At 45.5% G+C, this 21273-nt stretch overlaps 2 pseudogenes; one reads left to right on the top strand and one right to left on the bottom strand.

Annotated features, from left to right (window-relative positions):
* Window positions 1-21273, top strand: part of LOC147118888 (uncharacterized) — a 54014-nt pseudogene that overhangs the window by 29435 nt on the left and 3306 nt on the right.
* LOC147118889 (uncharacterized) overlaps window positions 16752-21273 on the bottom strand; it is a 121230-nt pseudogene continuing 116708 nt past the window's right edge.

Consider the following 21273-nt stretch of genomic DNA (forward strand, 5'->3'; position numbering starts at 1 on the left):
TTTAAATCTGTGTCCCCTCGTCCTTGTACCATCAACTAGTGGGAACAGCCTTTCCCCGTCTAGCCTATCCAAACCCGTCATAATCTTGTACACCTCCATCAAATCACCCCTCACCCTCCTTTATTCTAATGAAAACAAATCCAGCTTCTCCAACCTGTCCTTGTAGCTAAGATCCCCCATCCCCGGAACTATTCTGGTAAATCTCCTCTGCACCCTCTCAAGAGCCTTCACATCCTTCCTAAAGTGTGGCGACCAGAACTGGACGCAATACTCCAGTTGTGGCCTAACCAGCGCTTTATAAAGGTTCAGCATAACTTCTCTACTTTTGTACTCAATACCTCTATTTATGAAGCCCAAGATCCCATATGCTTTGTTAACCACTCTCTCAATATGTCCCGCCACCTTCAGGGACCTACGCACATTAACTCCCAGGTCCCTCTGTCCCTGGAGTACTGTGTACAGTTCTGTATGCTTTTGTAACAGCCTCTCAACTAGTCCTGCCATCTTCAATTTGTGTACATACTCCCCAAGGCCTCGCTGTTCCTGCACACCCTTTAAAATTGGACCATTTAGTTTATATTGCCTCTCCTCATTCTTCCTACCAAAATGAATCACTTCACACTTCTCTACATTAAATTTAATCTGCCACGCTTCTGCCCATTTCACCAGTCTGGCTACATCCTCCTGAAGTCTGTTACTATCCTCATTGTTTGCTACATTTAAGAGTTTCATGTCATCTGCAAACTTTGAAATTATGCCCTGGATCCCCAAGTCCAGGTCAGTAATATATATCAAAAAAAGCAGTGGTCTGAATCAATGTTCACGTTAAGTTGCACGGCCACACAGCGGTCTGGAGGTCCCGCGCAGCTGGCTCACCGGCCTATGAATTGAAAAAACGCGCATGCGCGGAAATTTGAATGGACCGTGCAGCCCGTTAAAGGGGCTGTGCACCTCAAAAAATAGAGGGAACATTGGTCCTAATACCGACACCGGCCGAACATCACTGTTTACCTCCCTCCAGTCTGAAAAGCAACCGTTCACCACTACTCTCTGCTTTCTGTCCCTTGGCAGAAAATTGGGAGGGGGCGAGAGCGAACAGCACCTGATTTCTCGCCAAGCACTCACGGGAGCAGGGGATTTGCCCTACTTTAAATGTCAGTCTCTTACATGTACATTATAAAAAGGGAGACACTGTCCCTTTAAAATCAGCCATCCACCGGGATGCTGTCCCTTTAATGAAAGTCACATAGAAAAAGAGAGTGCCTGTCCCTTTAAGAGAACCCCCACCACTCCCATATTTCTCTTAAAGTGCTTGAAATTAATAATTAAAAAGGCTGAAAATTAATATTTAAAAAATTAATTCTGGGAGAAAACATTTTAATTTGTTCTACAGGGTTTCTTGTTTCTGTTTTATCAATTTAAAAACGAACTTTAAAAAAAAAAGTATCTTCTGCAAAACAAAATTCGTTTGAGCTGTAAAATTTGAAAGGAACGTTAAAAATAAACTTTCCCAGGCTCACAGATCCAGACCATGCCCCTTTACAAAATGGCGGCGGGCCGATCCGTCCAATGAGCCGGTTCCAGGTCCCGCCTCCTCCTTCGCCGCGATTGGTTGGAGGACCAAAGCCCCTCGGTCGGTCCTCCAGGCTCAGCCTCCCCTCGCTCATTGGTTGAGAGCTCAGTGTCAGTCAGTGCACGCCGGTGACGTCGTGACATTGCAGGCAGGGCGGTTGGCGGAGGGGGGAAATACCTCATCATCACATTGCTGGACTATGTGGAAATAATGAGACATTTAAAACAAGTTTAATGAATAAGTAGTGTAATTTCAAAAAAAGTTCAGATTGCCTCCTTTTTAAATGTATCTCAGATCAGGTGACATTCGGCAATTCGTCTGCTGACGGTTGGAGGAGGCGGGAAATTAAATGAAATTAAATTAAATCTCCCGTCAGCCTCCTCTGTCCCAATCAGCCGGTGCTAGTCCCGCCCCTCGGGCCCCCCGATTGGTTGGAGGACCCGCCGCCGGCTCGCTCCTCCAGCCCAGCCCCGCTCGCTCCCTATTGGTCGGAAGTTTCCGTCAATCAGGCCCTGGGCCCGGGTCACGTGTCCCCGGAGTGCGCTCTGCCAAACTGAAGAAGCTCCGCTTGGGGCCCGGATCCGCGGACTCTCAGGCTTGGATTCCCCTTTATTCTCTCCCCTCCTATGATCTCAGTCGGATCTGGGGGAAAACTCACTTTCCCTCACTGATCGCGGCTCTTAACCAACACTGACTTTACAAAGAAAGCCCCGCGCAGCAGCCTGGAGCTCAGGGGCCCAGCGCGCAGGCGCGGGGGAGGATGATTGACAGGGGCCCAGGGTGTGTGCTGAGCATGTGCGGTGCGGGCCGGGCGCCTGTGGCACAGGAGAGGGCGGGGCAATGGGGCGCATGCGCGGTGTCAGCCACAACTCAGCGCGGCGGCCGGAGCGCTTTCTGGAGCGCAGGGGCTTGTGGGGATTGCAGCCGCCATTACTGTTGATCCTTTCAACCAACCTGTGCAGCAGCTGGGGCCTGAAAATCAGCTTCACTGCCCCTAGGGTCGGAAAGGGAAAAATTAGACAACATTCTCCCTCTTACCCCCTTTCTAAACTCCTTTTTACAGGAGAAGTGGATCATTTACAGATAGGAAGCTCGAACCAAACATCACATCAGGATCAGACAGTGTCGCTCGATTCATCGGGACCTGAATATCATCGGCCTTTGCACATGGAAGGAGAGAACAGCGATCACAGCGCGAACAAACCGTACACTGTGTTTGGACGCGGATTCAGCCAATCGCCTGACCTAGCGAGACACATGCACCGTCACACCGGGGAGAAACCGGGTAACGGTGGGGACGGTGGGAATGGATTCAGTTCCCCATCTGCGTCGGAAGCTCATCGGCACAGTCACACCGGGGACAGTCCGTTCACCTGCTCCGTGTGTGGAAAGGGATTTGTTTATCCATCCCACCTGCTGAGACACCAGCTTGTTCACACTGACGAGAGACCATTTCAGTGTTCTGACTGTGGGATGAGCTTTAAAAGCTCTCGGAATCTGACGACACACCAGCGAGTTCACAGTGGGGAGAGGCTGTTCTCCTGCTCCGTGTGTGGGAAGGGATTCACTTGGTCATCCAACCTGCTGAGACACCAGCGACTTCACACTAATGAAAGGCCTTTCATCTGCTCCGTATGTGGGAAGGGATTCACTCAGTCCTCGACTCTGCTCGAACACCAGTGAGTTCACACTGGGGAGAGTGTTCACCTGCTCCGTGTGTGGGATGCGATTCACCTGCTCATCCACCCTGCTGAAACACCAACGAGTTCACACAAATGAAAGGCCTTTCACCTGCTCTGTGTGTGGGAAGGGATTTACTCAGACATCCAACCAGTTGGCACAACAGCGAGTTCACACTGGGGAGAGACCGTTTAAATGTTCTGACTGTGGGAAGAGCTTTAAAAGCTCCGGAAATTTGAGGACGCACCAGCTTGTTCACACCGGGGAGAGGCCGTTCATCTGTTCTGTGTGTGGGAAGCAATTCACTCAGTCATCCAACATGCTGACACACCAGCGAGTTCACACTGTAATGTAGCTGGGGCAAAAAAATTTTAATTTATCTTTTTTTTGATAGGAGCAGGAGTAGGCCATTCGGCCCCTCGAGCCTGCTCCGCCATTCAATGCGATCATGGCTGATCATACAAATTCAGTACCCGGTCCCTGCTTTCTCCCCATACCCCTTGATCCCTTTAGCCTTAAGAAATATATCCAACTCCTTCTTGAATATATTTAATAAATTGGCCTTCACCGCCTTCTGTGGTAGAGAATTCCACAGGTTCACCACTCTCTGGGTGAAGAAATTCCTCCTCATTTCTGTCCTAAAAGGCCTACCCCTTATCCTTAGACTGTGACCCCTGGTTCTGGACTCCCCGACCATCGGGAACATCCTGCATCTAGTCTGCCCAGTCCTGTCAGAATTTTATAAGTTTCAATGAGATCCCCTCTCATTCTTCTAAACTCCAGCGAGTACAAGCCCAATCGACCCAATCTCTCCTCATACGTCATTCCTGCCATCCCAGGTATTAGCCTGGTGAATCTTCGCTGAACTCCTTCCATGGCAAGAACATCCTTCCTCAGATAAGGCGACCAAAACTGCACACAATACTCAAGATGTGGTCTCACCAAGGCCCTGTATAACTGCAGCAAGACATCCTTGTTCCTGTACTCAAACCCTCTCGCTACGAAGGTCAACATGCCATTTGCCTTCTTAACCGCCTGCTGCACCTGCATGCTTACCTTCAGCGACTGGTGCACAAGGACACCCAGGTCTCGCTGCACTTCCCCTTCTCCCAATCTATTGCCATTCAGGTAATCTGCCTTCCTGTTTTTGCCACCAAAGTGGATAACCTCGCATTTATCCACATTATATTGCATCTGCCTCTGCATGCTTTTGCCCAATCACACAACCTGTCCAAATCATCCTGGAGTTTCTCGGCATCCTCCTCACAGTACACACACCCACCCAGCTTTGTGTTGTCTGCAAATTTTGAGATATTACATCTAGTTCCCTTGTCTAGATCATTCATATATATTGTGAATAGCTGGGGCCCAAGGACCGATCCCTGCGGTACCCCACTAGTTACTGCCTGCCACTCGGAAAAAGGCCCGTTTATTCCAACTCTTTGCTTTCTGTCTGCCAACCAGTTCTCTATCCAAGTCAATACCTTGCCCCCAATCCCATGTGCCTTAACTTGACACGCTAATCTCTTATGCGGGACCTTATCGAAAACCTTCTGAAAGTCCAAATACACCACATCCACTGGTTCTCCCTTATCTATTTTACCAGTTACATCCTCAAAAAATTCCAGTAGATTAGTCAAGCATGATTTGCCTTTTGTAAATCCATGTTGACTTTGTCCAATCCCGTCACTGTTTTCCAAGTGCTCTGCTATTACATCTTTTATAATGGACTCTAGCATTTTCCCCACTACCGATGTCAGGCTTACCGGTCTGTAATTCCCCGTTTTCTCTCTACCAGCTTTTTTGAATAGTGGGGTAACATTAGCTACCCTCCAATCCATGGGTACTGTTCCAGATTCCATCGAATGCTGGAAGATCATCAGCAAAGCATCAACTATTTCCAGTGCCACTTCCTTAAGTACCCTAGGATGTAGATTATCAGGCCCTGGGGATTTATCGGCCTTCAATCCCATCAATTTCCCTAACACCATTTCCCTACAAATACTGATTTCTTTCAGTTCCTCCTTTTCATCAGACCCTATGTTCCCCGACATCTCTGGGAGGTTATTTGTGTCCTCCTTTGTGAAGACAGAACCAAAATATGTATGTAATTGGTCTGCCATTTCTTTGTTCCCCATTATAAATTCCCCTGATTCTGACTGCAAGGGACCTACGCTTGACTTCACCAATCTTTTTCTCTTCACATATCTATAAAAGCTTTTACAGTCAGTTTTTATGTTCCCTGAAAGCTTACTCTCATATTCTATTTTCCCTTTCTTAATTAATCCCTTTGTCCTCCTTTATTGAATCCTAAACTGCTCCCAATCCTCAGGTTTACTGCTTTTTCTGGCTAATTTATATGTCCTCTCCTTGGATCTTATGCTATCCCTAATTTCTCTTGTTAGCCACGGTTGAGTCACCTTTTTTGTTTTATTGTTTTGCCAAACTGGGATGAACAAATTCTGTAGTTCATCCATGTGGTCTTTGAATGTTTGCCATTGCCTATCCACCGTCAACCCTTTGAGCAACATCCCCCAATCAATCCTACCCAACTCACGCCTCAGATCATCATAGTTTCCTTTATTTAAATTTAGGAACCTAGTCTCTGAGTCGACTACTTCATTCTCCATCTTAATGAAGAATTCGATCATATTATGATCGCTCCGACCCAAGGGGCCTCGTACAACAAGATTGCTAATTAATCCTTTCTCATTACAGAGTACCCAGTCTAAGATGTCCTGATCTCTGGTTGGTTCCTCGACATATTGGTCCAGGAAACCATCCCTTAAACAGTCCAGGAATTCCTCCTCCACAGTATTGTTACTAATTTGGTTAGCCCAATCTATATGTCGATTAAAGTCACCCATGATGACTGCTGTGCCCTTATTGCACGCTTCTCTAATTTCCCTTTTAATGCCATCCCCAACCTCCACCTTACTGTTTGGAGGTCTACATACCACTCCCACTAACGTTTTCTGCCCCTTGGTATTTCTCAGTTCTACCCATAAAGATTCCACATCATCAGAGCTAATATCCTTCCTTACAAATGTGTTAATCCCTTCTTTAACCAGCAATGCTACCCCACCTCCCTTTCCTTTTTGCCTACCTTTCCTGAATATTGACTACCCCTGGATGTTGAGTTCCCAGCCTTGGCCACCCTGGAGCCATGTTTCCGTAATCCCAATCATATCATATTCGTTTACCTCTATTTGCGCATCTAATTCATCCACCTTATTACGAATGCTCCTCGGATTAAGACACAAAGCCTTCAGGCTTGTTTTTTAACGCTCTTACCCCTATTAGAATTATTATTTATTGTGGACAAGTTTGATTTAAACCGTTGATTTCTCTGACTGCCACTTTTGTTTTTCTCCTTCCTATCTTTTGCTTTTATCCTTGTTTCCCTTTCCTCTGTCCCCTTGCTCAGGTTCCCAACCCCCTGCCATTTTAGTTTAAACACTCCCCCTAGGACATCGGTCCCGGCCCTGCCCAGGTGCAAACTGTCCAGTTTGACCTGGTCCCACCTCTCCCAGAACCGGTTCCAATGTCCCAGGAATTTGAATCCCTCCCCCTTGCACCATTCCTCTAGCCATGTATTCACCTGAAATATCCTTCTATTTCTAATCTGACTAGCACGTGGCAGTGGTAGCAATCCTGAGATTACTACCTTTGAGGTCCTATTTTTCAATTTTCCTCCTAACTCCCTATATTCCGCTTTTAGGACCTCATCCCGCTTTTTACCTATATCGTTGGTACCTATATGCACCACGACAACTGGCTGTTCACCCTCCCCTTGCAAGATATTCTGCTACACGCTAATCTCTTATGCGGGACCTTATCGAAGGCCTTCTGAAAGTCCAGAAACACCACATCCACTGGTTCTCCCTTATCTATTTTACCAGTTATATCCTCAAAAAATTCCAGTAGATTAGGCAAGCACAATTTACCTTTTGTGAATCCATGTTGACTTTGTCCGATCCTGTCACTGTTTTCCAAGTGCTCTGCTATTACATCTTTTATAATGGACTCTAGCATTTTCCCCACTACTGATGTCAGGCTTACCGGTCTGTAATTCCCCATTTTCTCTCTACCACCTTTTTTGAATAGTGGGGTAACATTAGCTACCCGCCAATCCATGGGTACTGTTCCAGGGTCTATCGAATTCTGGAAGATGACCAGCAATGCATCGACTATTTCGAGGGCCACTTCCTTAAGTACCCTAGGATGTAGATTATCAGGCCCATGGGATTTATCGGCCTTCAATCCCATCAATTTCCCTAACACCATTTCCCTACAAATATTGATTTCTTTCAGTTCCTCCCTTTCATTAGACGCTATGTTCCCCGACATCTTTGGGAGGTTATTTGTGTCCTCCTTTGTGAAGACAGAACCAAAGTATGTATTTAATTGGTCTGCCATTTCTTTGTTCCCCATTATAAATTCCCCTGATTCTGACTGCAAGGGATCTACGCTTGACTTCACCAATCTTTTTCTCTTCACATATCTATAAAAGCTTTTACAGTCAGTTTTCATGTTCCCTGCAAGCTTACTCTCATACACTATTTTCCCCCTCTTAATTAATCCCTTTGTTCTCCTTTGTTGAATCCTAAACTGCTTCCAATCCTCAGGTTTTCTGCTTTTTCTGGCCAATTTATATGTTATCTCCTTGGATCTTATGCTATCCTAATTTTCCTTGTTAGCCACAGTTGAGTCACCTTTTTTGTTTTATTTGTATGCCAAACTAGGATGAACAAATTCTGTAGTTCAGCCATGCGATCTTTGAATGTTTGCCATTGCCTATCCACCATCAACCCTTTGTGTGACATTCCCCAATCAATCCTACCCAACTCGCGCCTCATACCATCGTAGTTTCCTTTATTTAAATTCAGGACCCTAGTCTCTGAGTCAACTACTTCACTCTCTATCTTAATGAAGAATTCTATCATATTATGATCGCTCCGACCCAAGGGGCCTCGCACAACAAGATTGCTAATTAATCCTTTCTCATTACATAATACCCAGTCTAAGATGGCCTGATCTCTAGTTGGTTCCTCGACATATTGGTCCAGGAAACCATCCCGTATACACTGCAGGAATTCCTCCTCCACAGTATTGTTACTAATTTGGTTCGCCCAATCTATATGTAGATTAAAGTCACCCATGATAACTGCTGTGCCCTTATTGCACGCTTCTCTAATTTCTCTTTTAATAAGAACATAAGAACATAAGCAATAGGAGCAGGAGTAGGCCAATCGGCCCCTCGAGCCTGCTCCGCCATTCAATAAGATCATGGCTGATCTGATCCTAACCGCCAATCTACTATCACAGAACCATCTCCTGAATCTAACAGAATTAGACACACGAAATAGGAGCAGGATCGGTCTACACGGCCCCTGGGCCCGCTCCGCTACACATAGGGCCATGACCGATCCAAACCTAGACTCATGTCCAAATTCCTGCCCGCTCCCCGCAACCCTTAATTCCCTTTACTTCTAGGAAACTGTCTATTTCTGTTTTAAATTTATGTAATGATGTAGCTTCTACAGCTTTTTGGGGCAGCATATTCCATGGACCTACCACCCTCTGAGTGAAGTAGTTCCTCCTCATCTCAGTTTTGAAAGAGCAGCCCCTTATTCTAAGACTATGCCCCCTAGTTCTAGTTTCACCCATCATCGGGAACATCCGCCCCGCATCCACCTGATCCAACCCCTTCACAATCTTATATGTTTCAATAATATCACCTCTCATTCTTCTGAACTCCAATGAGTAGAGTCCCAATCTACTCAACCTCTCCTCATATGTCCATCCCCTCATCCCCGGGATTAACCAAGTGAACCTTCTTTGTACTGACTCGAGAGCAAGTATGTCTTTTCTTAAGTATGGACACCAAAACTGTATGCAGTATTCCAGGTGCGGTCTCACCAATACCTTGTGCAACTGAAGCAATACCTCCCTATTTTTATATTCTATCCCCCTAGCAATGAAAGCCAACATTCCATTGGCCTTCTTAATCACTTGCTGCACCTGCATACTAACCTTTTGAGTTTCGTGCACCAGGACCCCCAGATCCCTTTGTACTTCAGTACTTTCCAGTTTCTTGCCATTAAGATAATAGCTTGCTCTACGATTTTTCCTGCCAAAGTGCATAACCTCACACTTTCCAGTATTGTATTCCATCTGCCAAATCTCTGCCCACTTACTTAGCCTGTCTATGTCCCCTTGCAGGTTTTTTGTGTCCTCCTCACTCACTACTTTCCCTCCCATCTTAGTATCATCTGCAAACTTTGATATGTTACACTCGGTCCCCTCCTCCAAATCGTTAATATAGATTGTAAAGAGTTGGGGACCCAGCACTGACCCCTGCGGAACACCACTAGTTACTGATTGCCAGTCTGAGAATGAACCATTTATCCCAACTCTCTGCCTTCTGTTAGATAGCCAGTCCTCTATCCATGCCAGAATATTACCCCCAATCCCGTGATTTTTTATCTTAAGCAATAATATTTTGTGTGGCACCTTGTCAAATGCCTTTTGGAAGTCTAAATACACTACGTCCACTGGGTCCCCTTTATCCACCCTATATGTTACTTCCTCAAAGGACTCCAGCAAATTTGTCAAACATGACTTCCCCTTCATAAAACCATGCTGACTGTCCTATTAAATTATGATTATCCAAATGTCCTGTTACTGTCTCCATAATAATGGACTCCAATATTTTACCTACCACAGATGTTAGGCTAACCGGTCTATAGTTTCCAGCCTTCTGTCTACTGCCCTTTTTAAATGAGGGCGTTACATTAGCAGTTTCCCAGTCTGCCGGGACCTTTGCTGAGTCCAGGGAGTTTTGGAAAATTATTACCAATGCATCCACAATCCCTACCGCCACTTCCCTCAAGACCCTAGGATGTAAGCCATCAGGTCCAGGTGATTTATCCGCCTTGAGTCCCATTATTTTACCGAGTACCACTTCCTTAGTGATTTTGATCATGTTTAGCTCCTCCCCCCTATAGCCCCCTGTTTGTCCAGTGTTGGGATATTCTTAGTGTCTTCTACTGTAAAGACTGATACAAAATATTCATTCAGTGTTTTTGCCATCTCCATATTTCCCACCATTAATTTCCCGGTCTCATCCTCTAAGGGACCAACATTTACTTTAGCCACCCTTTTTCATTTTATATAACTATAAAAACTCTTACTATCTGTTTTTATATTTTTTGCTAATTTACTTTCATAATCTATCTTCCCTTTCTTAATCAATCTTTTTGTTATTTTTTGCTGTCTTTTAAAGTTTTCCCAATCCTCTATCCTCCCACTAGATTTGGCTACCTTTTATGCCCTTGTTTTTAGTCGAATACTATCCTTAATTTCTTTACTTAGCCACGGATGGCTGTCTTTTCTTTTACACCCTTTTCTTCTCAGTGGAATATATTTTTTTTGGAAGTTGTGAAATAACTCCTTAAATGTACACCATTGATCATGTATCGTCTTACCCTTTAATCTATTTTCCCAATCCACTCTACTCAATTCCGCTCTCATACCTTCATAGTCTCCTTTATTCAAGCTTAGCACGCTTGTTTGAGATCCAACCTTCTCACCCTCTAATTGAATATGGAATTCAACCATGTTATGGTCACTCATTCCAAGGGGATCCTTTACTAGGACATTTTTAATTAATCCTGTCTCGTTACACAGGACCAGATCTAAGGTTGCTTGCCCCCTGGTCGGTTCAGCTACATACTGCTCAAGAAACCCATCCCTAATACACTCAATGAACTCATCCTCAAGGCAGCCCTGCCCAATTTGATTTGTCCAATTAATATGATAGTTAAAATCCCCCATAATTATAGATGCTCCCTTATTACAAGCCTCAACTATTTCCTGATTGATACTCCGTCCAACAGAGTTGCAACTGTTCGGAGGCCTATAGACTACGCCCACTAGTGTTTTCTTCCCCTTATTATTCCTTACCTCCACCCAAACTGTTTCATTATCCTGATCTTTTGACCCAATATCATTTCTCTGTATTACAGTGATTCCTTCCTTTATTAACATAGCCACCCCACCTCCCCTTCCTTCCTGCCTGTCCTTCCTGATCGTTAAATAACCTGGTATGTTTAATTCCCAGGCATTGTCACCCTGCAGCCATGTTTCTGTAATGGCCACAAGATCATACCCATATGTAGTTATTTGTGCCATTAACTCGTCTATTTTGTTACGAATGCTACGTGCATTCAGATAGAGAACTTTCAAATATGTTTTGTGACACTTAGTTCCTGCTTTTGCCCTTTTTATTACTTTACCTTTTACTCCATACCTTCTGCCCCTTCCTGACACGCTCTGGTTTTTAATTTCCCCACTGATACCTACGTCTATGACCTTCTCTGTTGTCATTTTTATTATTTGCTCTCTAGGAACCTCCCCCCCACTAGTTAGTTTAAAGCCCTCTCTACAGCCCTAGTTATATGATCCGCCAGGACTCTAGTCCCAGCACTGGCCAAGTGAAGCCCGTCCCAACGGAACAGCTCCCTCCTGCCCCAGTACTGGTGCCAGTGTCCCAGGAAGCAAAACCCATTTCTCCCACACCAGTCTTTGAGCCACACATTTAACTCTCTAATTTTATTTGTCCTAGCCAAATTCGCTCGTGGCTCAGGTAATAATCCAGAGATTATTACCCTTGAGGTTCTGTTTTTTAATTTGACCCCTAGCTGCTCATACTCCTTTAACAGAACCGGCTTCCTAGTCCTATCTACGTCGTTTGTACCAACATGGACCACGACAACTGGATCCACCCCCTCCCACTGCAAGTTTCTTTCCAGCCCAGAGGAGATGTCCTTAACCCTGGCACCGGGTAGGCAACACAGCCTTCGGGACTCTCGCTCTCGGCTGCAGAGAACTCTATCTATCCCCCTAATAATACTATCCCCTACCACTACATTTCTATTTGCTCCCCCCTCTTGAATGGCCCCCCGTTCCACGGTGCTGTGGCCAGGTTGCTCATCCTCCCTGCAGTCCCTGCTCCTGTCCCCACAGAGAGTAAGAACCTCGAACCTGTTGGTCAAGAGCAAGGGCTGCGGCTCCTCCAGCTCTACCTCCTGGATCCCCGTACCTGCCTCACTCGTAGTCACACCGTCCTGTCCCTGACCATGGGCTACATCTGAATTACTTAACTTCATAGGTGTGACCACCTCCTGATACACAGAGTCCTGGTACTTCTCCCCCTCCCTGATGTGTCGCAGTGTCTGAAGCTCAGACTCCAGCTCTTACGGGCAGCACGGTGGCATAGTGGTTAGCACTGTTGCCTCACAGCGCCAGGGACCCGGGTTCAAATCCGGCCTCGGGTGACTGTCTGTGTGGAGTTTGCACATTCTCCCCGTGTTTGCATGGGTTTCCTCCGGGTACTCCGGTTTCCTCCCACAGTCCAAAGATGTGTGGGTTAGGTTGATTGGCCATGAAAAAAAATTGGCCCTTAGTGTTAGGGGGTTTAAATACGTGGGGTTATGGGGATAGGGCTTGGGTGGGATGGCTGTCGGTGTCGGGACCGGGTGCTAGGGTTTGGATGATCAGCCATGATCTCGTTGAATGGCGGAGCAGGCTCGAAGGGCCGAATGGCCTACTCCTGCTCCTATCTTCTATGTTTCTATGTTTCTATCAACACGGAGCTGGAGTTCCTGCAGCAGCAGACACTTGTCACAGACGTAATCACTGTGAGCCTCAATGGGGTTCACCGGCTCCCACATCTCGCAACAGTAGTACATCACCTGCTCCATTCTATGTAATTAATTAAATTTTTTATTGTTAGTTATGGACACCCTCTGCCCGATTTTAGATGCTTGTATCCCCTTTAATTAATTGGATTTAAATTAAATCAATCCCTCTAGTTACACCAGTTAAATGGTTTACCAACAGTCACTCTGCACCAGAAAGGCCTTATTAACTACAACCCACAGAGTTAAAGTTTGAAAAGAACACCTAACACCCCACTTACCCTAACTCACAGCACTCTTTGATGACTCGCACTCAGTGCTTGCTCGCACTAGGACTGGTCTTTTTATACTGTTTGTTTGTTTACAGCCAAATGAGTCACCCCTGCTGATTGGTTAGAAAACTGGTTTCCACTGCCTGCTGTGCCAATTTACTCCTACTGCAGTGAAACCTTGTTTTACTCTTCTTAAACCAACAGAATCCCAAATATTTAACTTTTCCCCTTTACTTAAACTGCTTAAGTAATCTTATCAGGAATGATTTAAAGAGAAATAACAATTAAAGAATTCTCACTCTTACCCAAACTCACAGCACTCTCTGATGACTCGCACTTACCCTTTAACTAATTAATTAAAATTAAATGAATCCCACCAATTTCACTACAGTTAAATGATATATTTAAGGGCCCTGGTTTACAAACTGTCCCTGGTACACCACAGCAACCTTAAAAACTATAAACCACAGACTTAAAGTTTTAAAATGAGAGAAATACTCCAACCAATCACCTACCTGTTTTGTGGTGACGTCACACCTTGAATACTTTTTACCTCTCTCCTTGCCTGAGATTGGAGATTGGTGAGGCCTACCTGAGCCTCTGGGGCCTCTTGTAGTCGCTCTGCCACGCTGCTCTGCCTCCACCTGCTGCCGATGCCGCACTGAGGCCTACCTGAGCCTCTGGGGCCTCTTGTAGTCGCTCTGCCACGCTGCTCCGCCTCCACCCACTGCCGATGCCGCACTGAGGCCTACCTGAGCCTCTGGGGCCTTTTGTAGTCGCTCTGCCGCCCCCGACCTCCACATTACTGTTTAGAGGTCTATATACCACTCCCACTAAAGTTTTCTGCCCCATGGTATTTCTCAGTTCTACCCATACAGATTCCACATCATCAGAGCTAATATCCTTCCTTACAATTGTGTTAAACCCCTCTTTAATCAGCAATGCTACCCCACCTCCTTTTCCTTTTTGCCTGTCTTTCCTGAATATTGAATACCCCTGGATGTTGAGTTCCCAGCCTTGGCCACACTGGAGCCATGTTTCCGTAATCCCAATCATATCATATTCGTTTACCTCGATTGCGCAGCTAATTCATCCACTTTATTCTGAATGCTCCTCGCATTAAGACACAAAGCCTTCAGGCTTGTTTTTTTAACGCTCTTAGATCTTTTAGAATTATTATTTGCTGTGGCCATGTTTGATTAAACCCTTGATTTCTCTGCCTGCCACTTTTGTTTTTCTCCTTCCTGTCTTTTGCTTTTATCCTTGTTTCCCTTTCCTCTGTCTCCCCGCTCAGGTTCCCAACCCCCTGCCATTTTAGTTTAAACCCTCCCCCAGAGCACTAGGAAACACTCCCCCTAGGACATCGGTCCGGCTTTGCCCAGGTGCAAACCGTCCATTTTGTACAGGTCCCATCTCCCCCAGAACCGGTTCCAATGTCCCAGGAATTTGAATCCCTCCCCCTTGCACCATTCCTCTAGCCACGTATTCATCTGATATATCCTTCTATTTCTACTCTGACTAGCACGTGGCACTGGTAGCAATCCTGAGATTACTACCTTTGAAGTCCTATTTTAAAATTTACCTCCTAACTCCCTATATTCAGCTTTTAGGACCTCATCCTGTTTTTTACCTATATCATTGGTACCTATATGCACCACGACAACTGGCTTTTCACCCTCCCCTTCCAAAATGTTCTGCAGCCACTCTGAGACATCCTTGACCCTTGCACCAGGGAGGCAACACACCATCCTGGAGTCTCATTTGCAGCCGCAGAAATGCCTATCTATTCCCCTTACAATAGAATCCCCTATTACTATAGCTCACCCGTTCTTTTTCCTCCCTTCCTGTGCAGCAGAGCCATCCCCCCACCCCAGTATCCAAAGCGGTATATCTGTTTGAGAGGGGGATGGCCACAGGGGACCCCTGCACTACCTGCCTGCGCCTACTACTCTGCCTGTTGGTCACCCGTTCCCTTTCTGCCTGTGCAATCTTTACCTGTGGTGTGACCAACTGATCAGATGTGATATCCACGATGTCCTCAGCATCATGGATGGTCCAGTATGTGTCCAATCGCAGCTCCAGTGCCGCAGTGCGGTCTGCCAGTAGCTCTAGCTGGATACACTTCCTGCACACATGGTTGTCAGGGACAGAGGAAGTGTCCCTGAGTTCCCACATAGCACAGGAGGAGCATGCCACGGGGCCGAGCTCTCCTGTCATGACTTACCCTTTAGTTAATTCAAATTAAATTAAACAAATCAATCCCACCAATTACACTACAGTTAAATGATATACTTAAGGGCCCTGGTTTACCAACAGTCCCCGCTACACCACAGAGACCCTAGAAACTATAAACCACAGAGATTAAGTTTAAAAAAGGGAGAAATACTCACCAACCAATCACTTACCTGCTTTCTGGTGACGTCACACTTCGATTACTTTTTATTTCTCTCCCTCCCTCTGAGCTCGGAGATTGGAGATTGGTAGGCCTACCTGCGCCTCGCCACTGGTTTTAGACTTGCTCCGCCGCCGCCGCTGCCACCTCACCCAGGTCCGCACTGCCGCTGCTGCTACTGTGGGGCCTACCTGAGCCTTGGGCTCACCTTTTATCACTGCCGCCGCTCCTGCTGCTGACATGCATCATACACCCTCTTTTTTTGTTTCATCGTCTTCTCTGTCTCCCTCGTCATCCAAGGAGCCCTTGCTTTGGTTCCCTTACCCTTCCCTCTTGTTGGAATGTACCTAGCCTGTACTTGGAACATCTCCTCCTTAAAGATCACCCATTGTTCCATTACAGTTTTTCCTGTCAGTCTTTGGTTCCATTTTACCCTGGCTAGATCCTTTCACATCCCATTGAAGTTAGCCCTCTTCCAGTTTAGAAGTTCCACTCTTGATTGTTCCTTGCTCCTCTCCATTGCTAATCTAAATCTTATGATACGATGATCACTCGTACCCAAGTGTTCTCCCACAGACACTTGGTCAACCTGGCCCACCTCATTCCCCAGCACCAGATCCAGCAATGCCTCCTTCCTCGTTGGGCCAAGAACATACTGGTGAAGGAAATTCTCCTGAACACAATTCAGAAATTCCTCCCCCTCCTTTCCCTTTACCCCAGCATTATCCCAATCGATATTTGGGTAATTAAAGGCCCCCAATATCACCACTCTATAGCTCTTGCATATCTCTGCAATTTCCCAGCAGATTTGCTCATCTACCTCCCTCTCACTATTTGGAGGCCTATACAATACCCTCAATAGCGTGATCATATTATTTTTGCTCCTCAACTCAATTCAAGGACTCTCATCATAAATTAAGGGGAAAGATCAGACAGCGGTTCTTAAATGAACATTGCAGCCCCGACAAGTCAATCAGCTATATATCCTGAATATTAAACTTCATCCCAGTTATAGGGGTTATTAACATCAGCAGAAACAACCCCCAACTGTCAATGAACATGGTTCAGTCCTGGATGTGATTAACAGCAGCAATAACAGCAGAATCCAACCCTTGCAGTCACTTGTGAACTCATTGATGTTTCAGCAGGTTGCATGATAGACTGAATCCATTCTCACACATGGAGCAGGTGAACAGCCTCTCCCCAGTGTGAACTCGCTGGTGTGTCAGCAGGTTGGATGAACGATTAAATCCCTTCCCACAGTGAGTGCAGCTGAATGGTCTCTCGGCATTGTGAACTCGCTGAAGTGTCTTGAGAATGGATGAGTGAGTGAGTCCCTTCCCACATACGGAGCAAGTGAACGGCCTTTCCCCGGTGTGACTGCGTTGATGAATTTCCAGTTGGGAAGGGTAATTGAATCGCTTCCCACAGTCCCCACATTTCCATTGTTTCTCCGTGGTGCGGGTGTCCTAGTGTCGCTCTAGGTTGGACAATCGGTTGAAGCCTCGTCCACACACAGAACACGTGTACGGTTTCTCCCCGCTGTGAACGGTGCGATGTTTTTTCAGGCTGTATAACTGGTTAAAGCTCTTTCCACAGTCAGTGCACTAGAACACTCTCACTCGGGTGTGTGTGTCTCGGTGCTTTACCAGTCACACTGATGTTTGAAATCTTTTCCCACAGACAGAACAGACAAACATTTCTCCTTCCACATTGAGAGGCCAATGATATTCGGGTCCTGATGAATGGAGTGACTCTGTCAGATCTTGATGTGATGTTTGGTTTGAGCTGGCGGTGTGTAAATGCTGCCCTTCTCACAGCCTGTAAAAGGAGTTTACAAAAGCCATCACTGTGAGTCCAGGATAGAAATTGACAAGATTCTCTCCTCCTGGTTCCTGGCCAAGGGGGCTGCGCATGCGCCCTGCTGCCCACTGAGCCTCTCAAGATGGCGGCCGTTACCCCGGGCCTGTCACCGGGAGAAAGCCTCGCAGCTGCCACCCCGCTCGGGGTGTGAGCAGCCCGCGTCCCCTCGGAGTTCATTTTTTTTTGAGTCAAACATATTTATTTAAATATGGTAGTACTTGTTGCAACTCATCAATTACATAGTAAATCCATTACATTCAAAAACAGCTTTATGGTCAACAATATAAATACAAATAATAAATTTTTACAGGTAAATCAATAATGTTTACAGTACAAACTGCCACTATTTAATAAACCAAGAAAAGAAAGAACCTGTATACGCCAGTCCTACTGGCATCGCTCAATCATTCAGTCATTCATTCCTCCGTTCGTTCGTTCGCTCAAGCGTAAATTCCATTGTGCATGTCTGCGTGCGTGTGTGCCATTTGTCTACCTCCGTGCATGAGTGCGTTCGTTCATCCGTCCAGACAGGCCTCACGCTCACCCAATAGGATGCCGGCCTTCATCCTGGGGAGCGAGGGCCCTTCATTCGTTCGAACGTAAGTTTCATTGTGTGTGCGTGTGTGCGTGCATATTATTTGTGTCTGCATGCGTGCATTCACTTGAGCGTTCGTTCATCCGTACATTGAGGAAGGCTTTAACACTAAATAACACAACAATATACATAGAAACATAGAAGATAGGAGCAGGAGTAGGCCATTTGGCCCCTCGAGCCTGCTCCGCCATTCAATGCGATCATGGCTGATCATCCAAGTTCAGCACCTGGTCCCTGCTTTCTCCCCATACCCCTTGATCCTTTTAGCCTTAAGAAATATATCCAACTCCTTCTTGAATATATTTAATGAATTGGCCTCTACTGCCTTCTGTGGTAGAGAATTCCACAGGTTCACCACTCTCTGGGTGAAGAGATTCCTCCTCATTTCTGTCCTAAAAGGCCTACCCCTTATCCTTAGACTGTGACCCCTGGTTCTGGATTCCCCGACCATCGGGAACATCCTCCCTGCATCTAGTCTGTCCAGTCCTGCCAGTATTTTATAAGTTTCAATGAGATCCCCTCTCATTCTTCTAAACTCCAGTGAGTACAAGCGCAATCGATCCAATCTCTCCTCATACATCATTCCTGCCATCCCAGGTATCAGCCAGGTGAATCTTCTCTGAACTCCTTCCATGGCAAGAATATCCTTCCTCAGATAAGGCGACCAAAACTGCACACAATACTCAAGATGTGGTCTCACCAAGGCCCTGTAGAACTGCAGCAAGACATCCTTGTTCCTGTACTCAAACCTTCTTGCTATGAAGGCCAACATACCATTTGCCTTCTTAACCGCCTGCTGCACCTGCATGTTTACCTTCAGCGACTGGTGCACAAGGACACCCAGGTCTCGTTGCACTTCCCCTTCTCCCAATCTATTGCCATTCAGATAATAATCTGCCTTTCTGTTTTTGACACCCAAGTGGATAACCTCACATTTATCCACATTATATTGCATCTGCCATGCCTCTGCCCAATCACCCAACCTGTCCAAATCATCCTGTAGTTTCTCGGCATCCTCTTCACGGCACACACGCCCACCCAGCTTTGTGCCGTCTGCAAATTTGCAGATATTACATCTAGTTCCCTTGTCTAGATCATTAATATATATTGTGAATAGCTGGGGTCCAAGGACTGATCCCTGCGGTACCCCACTAGTCACTGCCTGCCACTCGGAAAAAGAGCCGTTTATTCCAACTCTTTGCTTTCTATCTGCCAACCAGTTCTCTATCCAAGTCAATACCTTGCCCCCAATCCCATGTGCCTTAACTTTACACGCTAATCTCTTATGTGGGACCTTATCGAAAGCCTTCTGAAAGTCCAAATACACCACATCCACTGGTTCTCCCTTATCTATTTTACTAGTTACATCCTCAAAAAATTCCAGTAGATTAGTCAAGCACGATTTACCTTTTGTAAATCCATGTTGACTTTGTCCGATCCTGTCACTGTTTTCCAAGTGCTCTGCTATTACATCTTTTATAATGGACTCTAGTATTTTCCCCACTACAAATCCCCCCGTATACGCCAGTCCCATGGCATCGCTCAATCATTCAGTCATTCATTCCTCCGTTCGTTCGTTCGTTCACTCAAGCATAAATTCCATTGTGCATGTCTGCGTGCGTGCATGTCATTTGTCTACCTGCGTGCATGCGTGCGTTCGTTCATCCGTCCAGGCAGGCCTCACGCTCACCCAGTAGGATGCCCACTTTCATCCTAGGGAGCGAAGGCCCTTCATTCGGTCGAACGTAAGTTCCATTGTGTATGCGTGTGCGTGCGTATTATTTGTGTCTGCATGCGTGCGTTCACTTGAGCGTTCGTACATTAAGGAAGGCTTTAACACTAAATAACACCACAATATACAAAGTCCCATAACCATATCAGAAATCAATTAAAACTTCAAGTAAACTACTTTTAACCAGAAACCCAAAACTTCTTCAACAAAACAACTAAATACCAGTTCTACGCCAGTCCTAGTGGCACTCTACTAACTCCTCGTTTTCACTTGATGTTATCTAACCATATAATGTCATGATCCTTTTTTTTGAGTCAAACATATTTATTTAAATATGATAGTATTTGTTACAACTCATCAATTACATAATAAATCCATTACATTCATTAGCCGCAATAAAACAAAGCCTTAAAAACAGCTTTACGGTTAACAGTACAAATGCAGTGGTAAATTTTACAGGTAAACCAATAATATTAACAGTACAGGTACCAATAGTGAAAAACAATTTTATGCCAGTCCTTTTGGCAATCTAGTGACTCTTTGTTTTTGCTTGGTATAACCTGTTGTCCTTTTTTAAAATTTTAACATTCAAGTACAACAGTACTTATACAACTCATCAATTACATAGTAAATCCATTACATTCATTGACCACAATAAAAAGGATAAAGCCTCAAAAAACAGCTTGATGGTCAACAATATAAATACAATAATAATTTTTTACAGGTAAATCAATAATGTTTACAGTACAAACTGCCACTATTTAATAAACCAAGAAAAGAAAGAACCCGTATACGCCAGTCCTACTGGCATCGCTCAAACATTCAGTCATTCATTCCTCCGTTCGTTCGTTCGCTCAAGTGTAAATTCCATTGTGCATGTCTGCGTGCGTGCGTGTCATTTGTCTACCTGCGTGCATGCGTGCGTTCGTTCATCCGTCCAGACAGGCCTCACGCTTACCCAGTAGGATGCCCACTTTCATCCTGGGGAGCGAGGGCCCTTCATTCGGTCGAACGTATGTTCCATTGTGTATGCGTGTGTGCGTGCGTATTATTTGTGTCCACATGCGTGCGTTCACTTGAGCGTTCATTCGATCGTTCGTACATTAAGGAAGGCTTTAACACTAAATAACACCACAATATACAAAGTCCCATAACCATATCAGAAATCAATTAAAACTTCAAGTAAACCACTTTTAACCAGAAACCCAAAACTTCTTCAACAAAACAAGTAAATACCAGTTCTACGCCAGTCCTATTGGCACTCTAATAACTCCTCGTCTTCACTTGATGTTATCTAACCATATAATGTCATGATCCTTGTCCACAGTCTTCAACCTTTCCACAGAAAAGAAGCCGACCACTTTCTCAAATCCCATATAAGAAGAAAACGACTACTCAAATTTCCTTCTTCTTGCTGTTATCACTCACAGGACCCAGCCATCAAGACATTCATTATTCCTCG

The sequence above is a fragment of the Somniosus microcephalus genome, chromosome 4 (assembly GCF_052327205.1).
Source record: "Somniosus microcephalus isolate GS21.2 chromosome 4, FLI_Smic_1.0, whole genome shotgun sequence".
In the NCBI taxonomy this organism is placed as follows: domain Eukaryota; kingdom Metazoa; phylum Chordata; class Chondrichthyes; order Squaliformes; family Somniosidae; genus Somniosus; species Somniosus microcephalus.